An 11,980-nucleotide genomic window follows, 5' to 3' on the forward strand; every position below is an offset into this window, starting at 1 on the left:
CAGGCTCTGTGTTGTCTTCATTTGTATTACCTTAATTTAATGTTAATTATGTTCTTCATTTACAAAGAACAAGCATTTACACTCCCTGTCTGGGGATTTTCCACGCTCGCGGTCTCCACAGACGGGGAGGAGAAGCGGAGCAGCGGAGGCAGTGGTGCTGGGGAGGAGGCTGTTAGCAGGGCCGTGGGGATGGGGGGAGCAGGGGTGCCACCCCCCGAATGGACTGGTAATGATGAGCACTACTGCCATTCGATTTATGGAACCCTATCACCGACCGTGCTTAAATCCCCCCTAATAAATCCTTTTTAAAAGGTCCTCGGCCAATGGAGGGCAGTGATTGATGGGGTGGAGGGAGGGGTTAGCGGCAGGGTTTGCTGCTGGGGGTGGCTGGTGACCTGGCCAGGGATGTCATAGGGGTGGGAGCCCGGACACCTTTTCTCTGTTGTCTGCAGACTTCTCGGATGCTGTTGGTGATGGGATGACAGCATGGATGAGGACTGCAATTCCCTGCTCTGTTCCTCAATTTCACCTGGAGATAATTTCACCTCAGTCAGCACCTGGAGGTAATTTCCCGCTTCCCAGCTCTTCCCATCCCAGAAACTCCCAACCTGGGTGACACCTCCAGGCACTGGCTGGGGAGCCAAACTTCTGAGTGCAGGCACAGAAATGACTTGGGTGATGTGGGTGTCTGTGTGTGCGTGAGTGTGTATCCATGTGCACACGCGTAAGGTGCATGGGTCTCTAAAACTCCATTCACCTCCTGCAAGCCTGATTCTCCTGTGCACAGACCCAGTGTGTGGAACAAGGAAGGACATAAAAAGAGGAAGAAAAATATGAAGAGCAATGAAAGTGCTGGGACCCTTCCTGGGACATGAGACACTTGGCCTCCTTCACAGCCTGTCCCTGCCATTCCCTGGTATGGTAGATGTTGGAGTGAAGGCTCTGTGCTGCACACCCCCCTTCTGCAATAAGCAGGGTTTGAATGCTGACCATGGCTGCCCGCTCCCTGCCAGTGCCAGATCTTCTGGCACCGTGTCCAGCCACAGGTCAGGAACATCAAGGACTTCTAAGGGACCTGCAGATTGGATGTGGGCAGAGGAAGGAGCATTTCCGCACTTCTCTGTGCTGCACGAGCTCCTGGAGTCACATTTTACTGTGCCAATAGGGGTTGTACCAGCACACTGTGGGATCTGGAGGGCAGCAGGTAGAGCTGGGTGGAGACATCCACCCAAAACCATCCCAAACACCCCAAAAGATAATTAAAAAGGGAAAGAAAGGAAAAATCCCCAAACCTTCTTGTTCTGTTTGATAACGGGAACCCCAGAAAAGCACAGAAAACAGACTCCCCCATTGTGGAAACTGAGGGTGTCCATGCTCCTCCCCATCACTATTACCCATTTCAGTGGCAACAGCCAAATATTATGGGGTGTGAACCTGAACCCCTTGCTGCTGAGCCAGCCTCACGGCCTGGGGCAGGTCTCCTCAGTGGCTGCTTATGGGGGTGTCACAGGTTTGGACCTCCAGACTTCTGTCTACATGCCCAGCTTGCAGCTGTAAAGCCCTGTTTGTGGGGTGCTCAGCCCTCTCTGCCTTGACCCCACTGCACCCCAATCCTGTCCTTTCCCAGTTAAGGGGCAACCCCACTGCAATGTCACCTCCACACACACTCCCCATTCCTGCTGCCATGTAGGGCTGAGGCTGCTCATTTCAGGACACCAGTGGCTCAAATACACCCCATGAGACAAACAACCTCCCCAGGGGTGGGGGGGACCATCTCCACCATCATCCACCAGCCATGCCTGCTCCCTCCTGCACGCTCTCCCTTATTAACAATGACCTTTCCACCGTGCTCGCCGCTGATTCCCCAGCCCCAAATATCCTTTAAATGGGTTTCAGGAGCTGATGCACGCTCTGTTAAAAGGCCACTGCATTGCACCCACGTCCTCCTGTGCTGCAGCCCCATCCCCATCCCCATCCCTATCCCCATCCTCATCCCCATGCAGCGCCACCCGCACATGCTCACACTAACATTTTAATTAATGACAACGGCTTTCTTTCCCCCTCTTTTTTTCCTCTCCCCTCCCCTCATAAGCACTTTAATGTGTGTTCGCAGCCCGGCTGATCCCCACAGCCATGGAAATATTAGGTTGACGGATGTGGTCTGTCGCCAGTGCTCCCTCAATGGGTCTGCCTGTCAGCTCGCCGATGATGACATTAACACGGGAAGAAAGTGATGACAAATGCCCGTTATCAGGGAACGAGGCCTGTGACAAATCGCACGGCGCCTCGCGAGCAGCCCCATTACGCTGTAATAAAAAAAGATGGATGGCTCAGCGCACCGGGGCCCCGCGCTAATGCGATTTTGCCTGGTCTCTCCGGGTTCTAATTAAGGCAGAAAACGGAGAATGAACAGGAGTCCCCGGTGCCCGGCCCCTCCTCGAGTACCCCGTGGTGATGGGTGCTTGCCCTCAGGGATGATGTCCCCCAGCCCCTTGGGAAATGGGTTTTGATGGGGATGCGAGCGGACAAGATGTGCAGATGTTGGAGGGTGGCTCATGGTAGAGGTGAGGGAGCCCCCCCCCGGCCTGTCCCTGCCCATCCCGCCTCCGCTGGGTGGGCTCAAGGCTCCTCCATCCAGGGTGAAGGGAGGAGGGGGGCACATGGCCACCACCAAGTGTGTCACTCGCAGGCAAATGTCACCTCCACCATCTGCTGCAGCATGTGAAGTGGTGGGGGGAGCGCTGCGTGATGGAGAGGGGCTGGGACAGCATCAGCCTGGGAGGAGGCTCAGTGCTGCGGTGTGGGGACACCAACACTGGCCTCTGGGTCCTGTGAGGACAGGGAGTTGGTGGCCATCGTGAGGGGAAGAGGTGGGTGAACAGTGCATCAGGGTTCCTGGGGTGCTTGTGGGAAGCAGTGATTTGCTTTATGACAGGAATGGGAGGAGGCAGCTGCAGGGTTGCAGGGGGGGGGAGTCAGACCACTCCCCACCTGGGAAATGGGCATCTCCTTGTAACCAAGGGCACAGCCATTGGTGTGCTCAGTGGGTACCAACATCATTGTCTCCCAATGGACCACCACATAAAAGTCCCCTCTGTCGCCCACCCACCTGCCTGTGCATCCATCCATGTCATTTCCCCAGGGACCTAAAGAGCATCCATAGATGTGGTCGGAGTTGAGGGGATGTCTCAGTGGGATTTACATACCCCCCACATCCTTCAGTACAGGTGCTGTGAGAACAGCATTGTGCTTCCATGGGGTCTGTCTATGTGGCTGGATCTGGCCCTGCAGACACCTTGCAGACACACTGAGAGGCCACACTGGTGGGGTTTTGCCATCTTCTGCATCTGGGCAGCACCCAGCCCTTGCCAGACCTGATGTGCGTGATGCCAAGTGGACACAGCCCCCATGTGCACTCTGCACCCCGCAGGCCAGCATGGAGCAGCCATCTCCTGCTGTGGGTTATGGATGGATCCAGTGTGTGTTATTGACCTTATGCCAGGCAGTCTGTGTGCTCAGACTCCATTTCTTTTGCTTTGCAGTGAAAACTCCCACAGCCGCAGGCAGGACACAGCAAGGCATAGGAACCTGCCAGGGAATGTCGCTGTCTTTGGGTGATGGAGGAGTTCTCAGGTGCAGGCTGCTTCCTGCCCAAGCACTACATTGTGCTGCTCTGGCAGTGCTTCTGAAGGTACTTTTCAGTGCAGAACTGTGTTCTCTTCAGGAGAGACCCATGAGTGATTCCTGTCATGTTCTGAGGGATTTATTGGTCTCTTCAGGGAGTTTTTTATAGCTCCCACTTATTTACAGCTCCCCATGCTCTTTCTACCTGCCCAGGTCTTTAAAGGGGGTTTGACAAACTTGAAATATTGCTGGAGCAAAACTGACTCCGAATGGCAACCGTGTTCAGTAGGAGCATCCCAGCTCTGTAGTAGAAGCCGCTAATCTAGATCCGGACACACCTATCTGAATGCATCAACTTTTACATCCCAGATCTATTTTTAGGCTTGTTTAGAGTGAGAGCTGAGCAACATCGTCCAACAGCTTCTTCCGAAGGAAGCTTGGCCTCTGGTGCTGTCCAGCAGCACAGATTCAACCTCCTCTCTTGCAGCCAAAGGAAGGGCAGAGGCCATGGAATTTATTTCAAGCAAATCACTTTTGCTGAGAGCCAGCTGGGAATGCACTGAGCTCCTGCTGCTGCAGCGGGTTCACACCAGAGGCCATGCTTCCCTAGCTGGGATCAGCTTTGGATGCTGCACATGGACCTGTCAGTGGGTGATGCTCCAGGCTGGTGCAAGCCACTTGAATCTGCTTGAATCTGGCTTAGATCTAAGAAGGAGCCTACAACAAAACAAAATCACCCACATAATGTTGCAAAATGACCTGTAATGGGATCATGTGAGAGACTTGGTAAACTTGTTAGGGAGGGCTGCATGCAAGGGTGCGAGCTTTCACCGCAGCCTTGTAAAGTTAACACTTCTTGGTTGAGAAATGGGGAGCAGAAATAAGTGTTATCAGCTGGAAAGAGCAATGTATCAGCCTGGACTCCTCAGTCTGCAAACTGCAGCAGGGAGCCTGATGGACTGCACCAGGCCCATTCATCTGTGGGGTGGCCCCATGGCACCAGGAGAGGCTTGCAGCCAGGACAGCCCAGCCCTTCTCAATACAGCCCAGCAGAAAAGAGCCCTTCCCACCACAGACAGATGGATATTGCTTATCTCTGGGAAAGTCCTAATGTCTTACATGATATGGTTTGCTACCTTCTCATCCTTCCCCAGCAGAGAGCACAGGCAGGGTGTCAGCAAGGCTGCACCACACATGCAGCATCGACCTGAAATTTGGGTAAGACCAGAGGTGTTTAGCTGCAGTCAACAGCAGCACAAACATAGCCAAAACCCTGGCACCATCCCTGTCTAGAGGTGACCTGAATGAAGAGCTGAGTTTGTGCGGACATCTTGTGGGGATGCAATTTTCACCCCAGGGACCATCTCAGCCTCAGGACCCTGCTCTGCCCCTGGGATCACACATGCCACCCTGTGGGTGAGTCCCCAGCCAAAACAGCACATGCTGGGTGCAAAATGCACTGGAGAGAGGAGGACTTGTGGCGAAATAAAGCCAAATCAGGAGGATCAGGAGACTGGGCAAGCAGGGAGCTCCTGCAGTGCAGCCCACGGGTGGGAGCCCTCCAAAGAATGGGACTGTGGTTGGGTTTGTTTCTGCTTTTGCCTGGGCAAAGCTGGGTTCCTGCTGGGGCAGGAAAACCCCAGCCTGGGGCATACCAGTGACATTAGCCATGGCACTGCTACTCCTGGGGGACACACAGGTGCAAGCACAGGACAGCGAGAATGTCACTGTGTTGTGCAAGTGCTCCTGCAGAGCTTCAGGAGCCAGAAACCTTGTTCACAGAGTCACAGAATCAGGTGGATTGGAAAAGACCTTTAAGATCAAGTCCAGCCTTTACCCCAGCACTGCCAAGGCCACACTAAACCATGTCACTGAGGGCCTCATCTACAAGGCTTTTGCACACATCCAGGGATGGTGATTTTACCACTGCCCTGGGCAGCCCGTTCCAATGCCCTTTTGGTGAAGAAATTTTTCCTATTATCCAGTCTAAACCTCTCCTGGCATGGCTTGAGGCCGTTACCTCTTGTCCTATCACTTGTTACTTGGGAAAAGAGATCAGCCAGCTCCTCTCTCCATCCTCTTTTCAGATCGCTGTAGAGAGTTGCTCTTGTGCTCGTCCATTTAAATTTAAAGCATCACCAGATAGTGAGAAGCTCTCAGTGTCCAGACAGCCTCCTTCAACACACTCATGCCAACTATGCTTTCATCATCCCAGCATGGGGAGCAGCTGCTTGGTGGGTACATGAATATCAAGGTTTCCAGCTGTGCTGAGGTCCCACCTCTGCAGTTGCTCGGGCAGGGACTGGGGTGGCAGCTGATATAGCTGTCCCCAGAGCTCAGCTCCCTTAGTCTGGCTGTGTTGCTGGGCTGGTTATCCAGACCAGCTGGGAAAACAAACAGGGCTTACTGCTGAATCACAAGGAGCCACCCCTCCAGCATTGATGCTGCTGACCCAGGACCTCCTGTGGTTGAAAAAGGAGAACAGTCAGGAAAAGCCCTCAGGAGTGTGGAACAGGGACAGCGTGGAGGGGAACAGGCTGGGAGCTCTGTCTGCGCCAGCCCTGCTAGCCCTGGCTCTGGGTAGCTGTTTCATTGCATCCAGGTGCCTTGGTAGGCCCCCTGCCCTGCGTCCTCCCTCCTCCACTCCCCTACCAGCCACTTCACTTTCGCTGTAGCTCTGCTGACCTGCCATTAGTTATAATGCCTGAGCCAAAGTAGGAGGTCAGCATAGGCTGACCCAGACATAAATCAGCTCCCTATGGGCAAGACAACTCGTGGATGGCCAGTGACAAGCACCCAGAACTGCAGGACTCCCCCTTGGCCCTGGGATGCTTCCCAGGGATGGAGGCTTATACCTTTTTATATCCAGCCAGGCTCCCTGGGGACCCTGCTGTCCCCCCAGCAAGTCCTCAGGCTGATGGGAAGCACTGTGCCACCCTCCCTGGCTGGTTAGGGGCAGGGGGGAACAAGGAACAAAGCGTACTACAGCCAGAGAGAAGCTGCCTGATCCCCCCAGACGAAGCAGGAGGGCTGAGCCCCTGAAAGCCCAGCGAGGGAACTGAGGACCAGCTCAGGAGGCATCTGCAGCAGCGCTGGGAGGTGGGTCAGAGCCAGAGGGGTGGCACCACGGGGCAGAGGGGACGGTTCGCAGGCTGGGGGAAGCTTGACTGAAGGGAGGGGGTGTCCCCCACACGAGGCCGGCTGCGTTGCTCAGCCCAGGGACTCAGAGCAGGCCCTGGATGCCTGCAGCCCGCCCATCCCTGCCCATACCCGGTCCTCCAGCTCCCTCTGCTGCCCGCGAGGGTGCCAGCGGCCCGAGCACACGGCGCCGAGGCTGCCTGGGCCAGCCGGGAGCAGCCTCTCAGCCGTCCAGGGTCCACAGTGAGGTCCCCCGAGACAGGGCGGCTGCGCCAGCACCCCCACCACCCCGGACCACTGCCCTGGAGAAGGAGTGCGGGCAGGGGATGCTGCGGGGGACACGGGGCACCTGCCCCTGAGTAGCCCCCGGTGCAGTGGGCAGACCCTGGTGACCCTAAGGAGGGACAGACCGCGGCGAGAGCTCAGCCTCAGGACTAGACACTGGAGACTCTACACAGGGAGTGCAGCTTCAGGGTCCAGGCATTTGTAAACCTCTCCTTTCAGCTTAGGTGATCTTTTCTTTCCGGATAGACATGTGTGTCCGTGCACACACTCTGTGAGTGTCAGAAGCCGCAGAGCAGCCAGTCTATTTCTTTTTAAAACTTGACATAAGTAGGTAAATTATCCCCAAGTAACACATTTACCACGAGAGGAGAAACGTCAGCGCTGCTGCCGGAGAGGGAGCTCCTGCCTCCCATTCCCCGCAGTGACGGGAGCCTGAGTTATGGTCCTGTTGGAGAGACAGCGGGTTTGTAAATGTCTCTCTGCCGTTTTCCAGCCTGACCGGAGCCCATTGATCACTGGGAGCAGGAGTAAAGCCAGTGAAGAGAAACAGGAGTGGGAAAAGCAGAGGCATGTGGCCGGAGCCGTGCCAGGAGGTGGACATATGCAGGGGTGCTCAGATCTGGCCTTCTCCAGGACCTCGGTGTCCTTTCTCCTCTGGGATATCCCTGGTCAGAGGACAGAGTCGGCATCTTTCATCCCTTGAACAAGCTGGTTTGCTTGGATCCAGACAGCGATTGCAAAAGGATTTAGATTAGAACCCCATGGTGCTATAGGGGAAGGGCCCTGTTCTAGGGTGGTACAAGCAAGCAGGGAGCTTTATGGCACATACATACATTCAATGTGAAAAAAGACCAGTTTAGAAGTGAGGACTGAGCCTTTGTTTGGCCACATCTCGAAGTCCCTTGATGCTACCAGGAACTGGTGGCATCCTCGCTGGATCCTCAAGAACTGGGATGCTGTTTGTACACAGTGAAAACCAGACCCTGACCAAAGGTTCGAGGCCAGGTTGGACAGGCCCTTGAGCAGCCTAGTCTAGTTTGAGGCGTTCCTGCCCATGGCATGGCGGTTGGAACTGGATGATCTTAAAGTCCTTTCCAACCCAAACCATTCTATAATTCCAGGATTCTAAAGAGCAAACAGCCTTAGGAAATGCAAGAAAGGGAGAAACTGAGGCAGAGGGTATCACTGGAGCAAGTGGAGATGTCAGGACCCTTTTACAACTTTACAACTCACTCAGGACCCTTTTACAACTTCAAGCACTCACTGGAGAACAGACAGTGTTGAAAGACTTCTCTGAGCAACATATAACCTGCTTTGAGTGAACATAATCAGAGACAGGCAAAGGAAGGGTTGTTTGCCCAGTGTCTGACATGAACCTGAGCAGCCTGGGGACTCGCGTCTCCCAGTCTGCAGCAGCTCCAGAGCAGCATCCCAGATGTGAGCACAGAGGTGGCATCTCCGCAGCATGGGGCAGGGCAGACATGGGGGTCATGCTGTATCTTCCCCAAAAGCTGTTCATTGGGAGGGGTGGAGCAGAACATGGCTGCTCCAGGCACAGGAGCTGTCCCATAAGAGCTGGCTTTAGGCACGTGGTGGCTCCACCACCGTGAAACCACCCATCCTCTTCCTGAGCCCTGCACAGAGCTGGGCTGCTTCACACAAAGGTAAAGGATGGCCAAGGGGCTGTGTTGAACCAGGTCACTCAGGAGATCTTACCTGTGAGTTACAGACAGGTTGTTTCCCATTGTCCAAGTAGGGAAACTGAGGCAGGGAGGGCTGCTAGGACATGGTGAGCAGGGTAAGATGCAGTGTGCCTGTCCTTGCTGCACCATCACTGCTAAGCCATACAGAAAGTCACTTGTCTACCAAGCGTGAAGCCCCTTGTGCAGACCATCCCCACAACATTGGGGTCAGCTAGGGAGATGATACTGGCATGCTCAGACGGCACCAGCTGCAGGCTTTGCTCCTCCAGACACAGGCTCATGCTGACCACCATCCTCTGATGTGGTGTCCACCATAGGCATGGCACAGCATCCTGCTGATATCCATTCCCCATCTCCATCAGGGCATCCCTGCCACCACCCAGGCACACCTTCCTCCAGCTAGAGAGGGACTTGCCACACAGAGCACTGATGTGAGATCTGGTGCGTTCCTTGCTTCATCCCACACACCTCCTGCCCTCTGGCTGCCCGGGCAGGGCTCTCACTCTGCATCCAGTGGCCCTGAGGATGCCCCACAGGGAGGTCTGCCCCCAGCCAGGCCCCCTCAGCAGCACCCCAGCAGCCCTTCCCTTGCGCTCCACACCGCGCCGACATTGCCCCGGCCATCAATAGCGCTTGGTTAATTAATTTGATGGGAACAGCAGGGACCGCACTTTGCATTTAGTGAACTTCCGAGAACTTCCAACCTCATCTTCATAATTGGCCTCATAAATTTGAGGAAAGAGAGAAATCAGCAAAGCCGGAGGAGCGCGGGGGGTGGCAGAGGCCCCGCTTGTGGGAGGGCGGGCGCCTGAGCAGTGACTCTATCTGGTGTCCTTATTTAATTTTATTGCAGAGATCCATCTTCGCCCACCCCTCCCTGCCGAGCCCTCCCTCTCCCACTCTCCCTGCTGGGTTCACCTAATCATGATAAATTCATATTCATTTCCCTGCCTGCTCCGGCGGGGGGAGAAGCTCCCTCGCATTCACCCGGCTCTGCTGCCATTAGCAAATATTTACTCATGAACACGAAGCACCAGTGTTAGGAGGCAAACGTGCCACTCTGCACCCCTCTTCCCCCATCCCTGCATGAGAACAAGTGTGATGGCTAACGATGGGTCAGTATAGGGAGCAGGGGGGAAAAGCTGCCTAATGCTCAGAGCTGCAGTGATTTGTCTTGGGGTTTTTCTTCCTTTCACCCCACAGGCACAGATGGCTGGGAGGGTGGAGGGCAGACAGGAATTGCCTAAGCCCCCAGTCTGAAACACCTTGGGGATGCAGAGATGATGGGGCTCTGCAACAGGATCCAAGTGTCCATCCGAGCTCCCTGACTTTCCACTTGCTCTCTAAGTGCTGCTGTGTTTGGGTTTATGTTTAATTTTCAGGATGATCAGACTCACAGCCAGGGAGGGGATGTGCTGCGGAGAAGGAATAGCCAAAGCCCCTTCCTGGGCAGCAGGAACCAGGCAACACCTCATTAGCGATGCCAAAAACCATCTTTGCTCAGCCTCACCCTGCCCCTATCCTGGGAGCTCGGCTCCCACCTCCTGCCAGGTACCCCAGGAGCCCATCCCTTGTACCTTCATCACAAGTGTGGCATCCCAGGGTTTAGAAGACGCAGAAGGTGTGCTGAGGTGGAAGGGTGGCCAGGGCCTGCCCTGCTGCAAAGGCAAAAGAGAGGTCTCAGTGGAGACCCCTGGCTTGGGGTCTGCAGGTGACTGGGAGAATGGAGGGCAGGATTAGGGGCACAAAGAGGAAACTGTGTGGGAAAGCTCTGTCCCCTCTGTCCAGCACAGGAGGCACTGCCCAGCCCAGGGCTGACTCATGGTGTGCAGCACAGTCCAGTCCCTCACATTTCTTCCCTTGCACTAGGACGAGGGAGAAATGGGAGACTTCAGCATCCACGAATGTCACCTCCATGGACCATGTGCTTGTCGTGCTCCTTCATCTCTTGCCCTCTGCCTCCAGAGATCGTCCCCATACATCCTTAACTCACCTGGCTGCTCTTGGCCACAGGAGGGCACTCTGCCCCCTCCAAAGCTCTCGGGCGGGGATTTGTGGGGTTGGAGGGAACAGACATCAGGCCCCTTCTCTCATAGAGCAAGAGGCTGGCAGTACTTAGCCCCAGCAGCTTCCACAAAACATATATGCACCAGGCCCCCCCTCACTGCCATTTCCCAAGGGATTGGTCAAAGAATCCTGCTCCTGAGCAGCCCCACACATCCCTATGTCCCTCCCCACTGAGTAAAAGCAGCACAAACAGCAGTCTTTGATGCGCTGCTGCAGCACCCACTTGACACCAGGGTGTGAACTGTGGCCCTGGAAAAGTGGGGTGACAAAGGGAAAGGAGTGAGGGGCAAGCAGTGCCACATCTCCCATATCTCCAGTGATGTCTCCAGCATGTGGTCCTGGTGAAAGGGGCAGTCCCAGCCCTCCAGGAACAGCTTCTACACCCCAGTCCCTGGCCCCAGACTAGGCAGAAATAGGCCCATGCCCAGGGCTGCCAGTCATAAAGCTCTAGGACAAGTCCTTCAGGACCATCCCAGCACCACTGGAAGGAGAGGGAGCTCCCATCCAACCTCCCTTTGGGACAGCAGTATCCCCAGTCCTGGACAAGGCCAGCTGTGGCCCTGCCTGGCTGATCCCAAGGATGGGGACCCCCTTCTCTCTGGGGCTGGTCCCTGGGCTGCAGAGCCCTCCTTGGCAGAGCATGCTCCCCTTGGACCTCCCAGGCCGTGGGCTGAGGCTGACATTGGTTTGCTCCTGGATAACCCAGTCCAGTCCCCACTGGCTCTTCCCCAGCAGTCTCTGGCCATCTCCAGCTTCTCCATCTCCCTGTTGAGCCAATCATCCTTGCTGCTCACCTCCAGGTGCTCCCTTGGCTTCCAGGCTGTTCAGATTCCCCTTGGACCAACCAAAGCAATTCCATGCTCAGGAGGCTGAGCTGTGTTCCAGGTACAGGACGAGAGACAGAGCAGCAGCCAACTCTCCTATACCCTACTGTTTGATGAATACGGAAAAGCTGACAGCAATCCCTTGTTGACTCCACACCTGAAGTAAGAGCTCAGCTCAAGGCTCAGAGCTTGGGAATCGCTCTTTGTTCTGGGCACAGCCAGCCCCAGCTCAGCCATGTGGCCAGCTGGATGCCAGAACAGAGCCAGGTCCTGCTCTGCCATGGGAGAATGGTGGTCAGCAACTCCCTGCCCCAAGAGCCAGAAGTGGCCATCCAATAG

This window comes from Psittacula echo, assembly GCF_963264785.1.
Source record: "Psittacula echo genome assembly, chromosome: 6".
NCBI classification, from domain to species: domain Eukaryota; kingdom Metazoa; phylum Chordata; class Aves; order Psittaciformes; family Psittacidae; genus Psittacula; species Psittacula echo.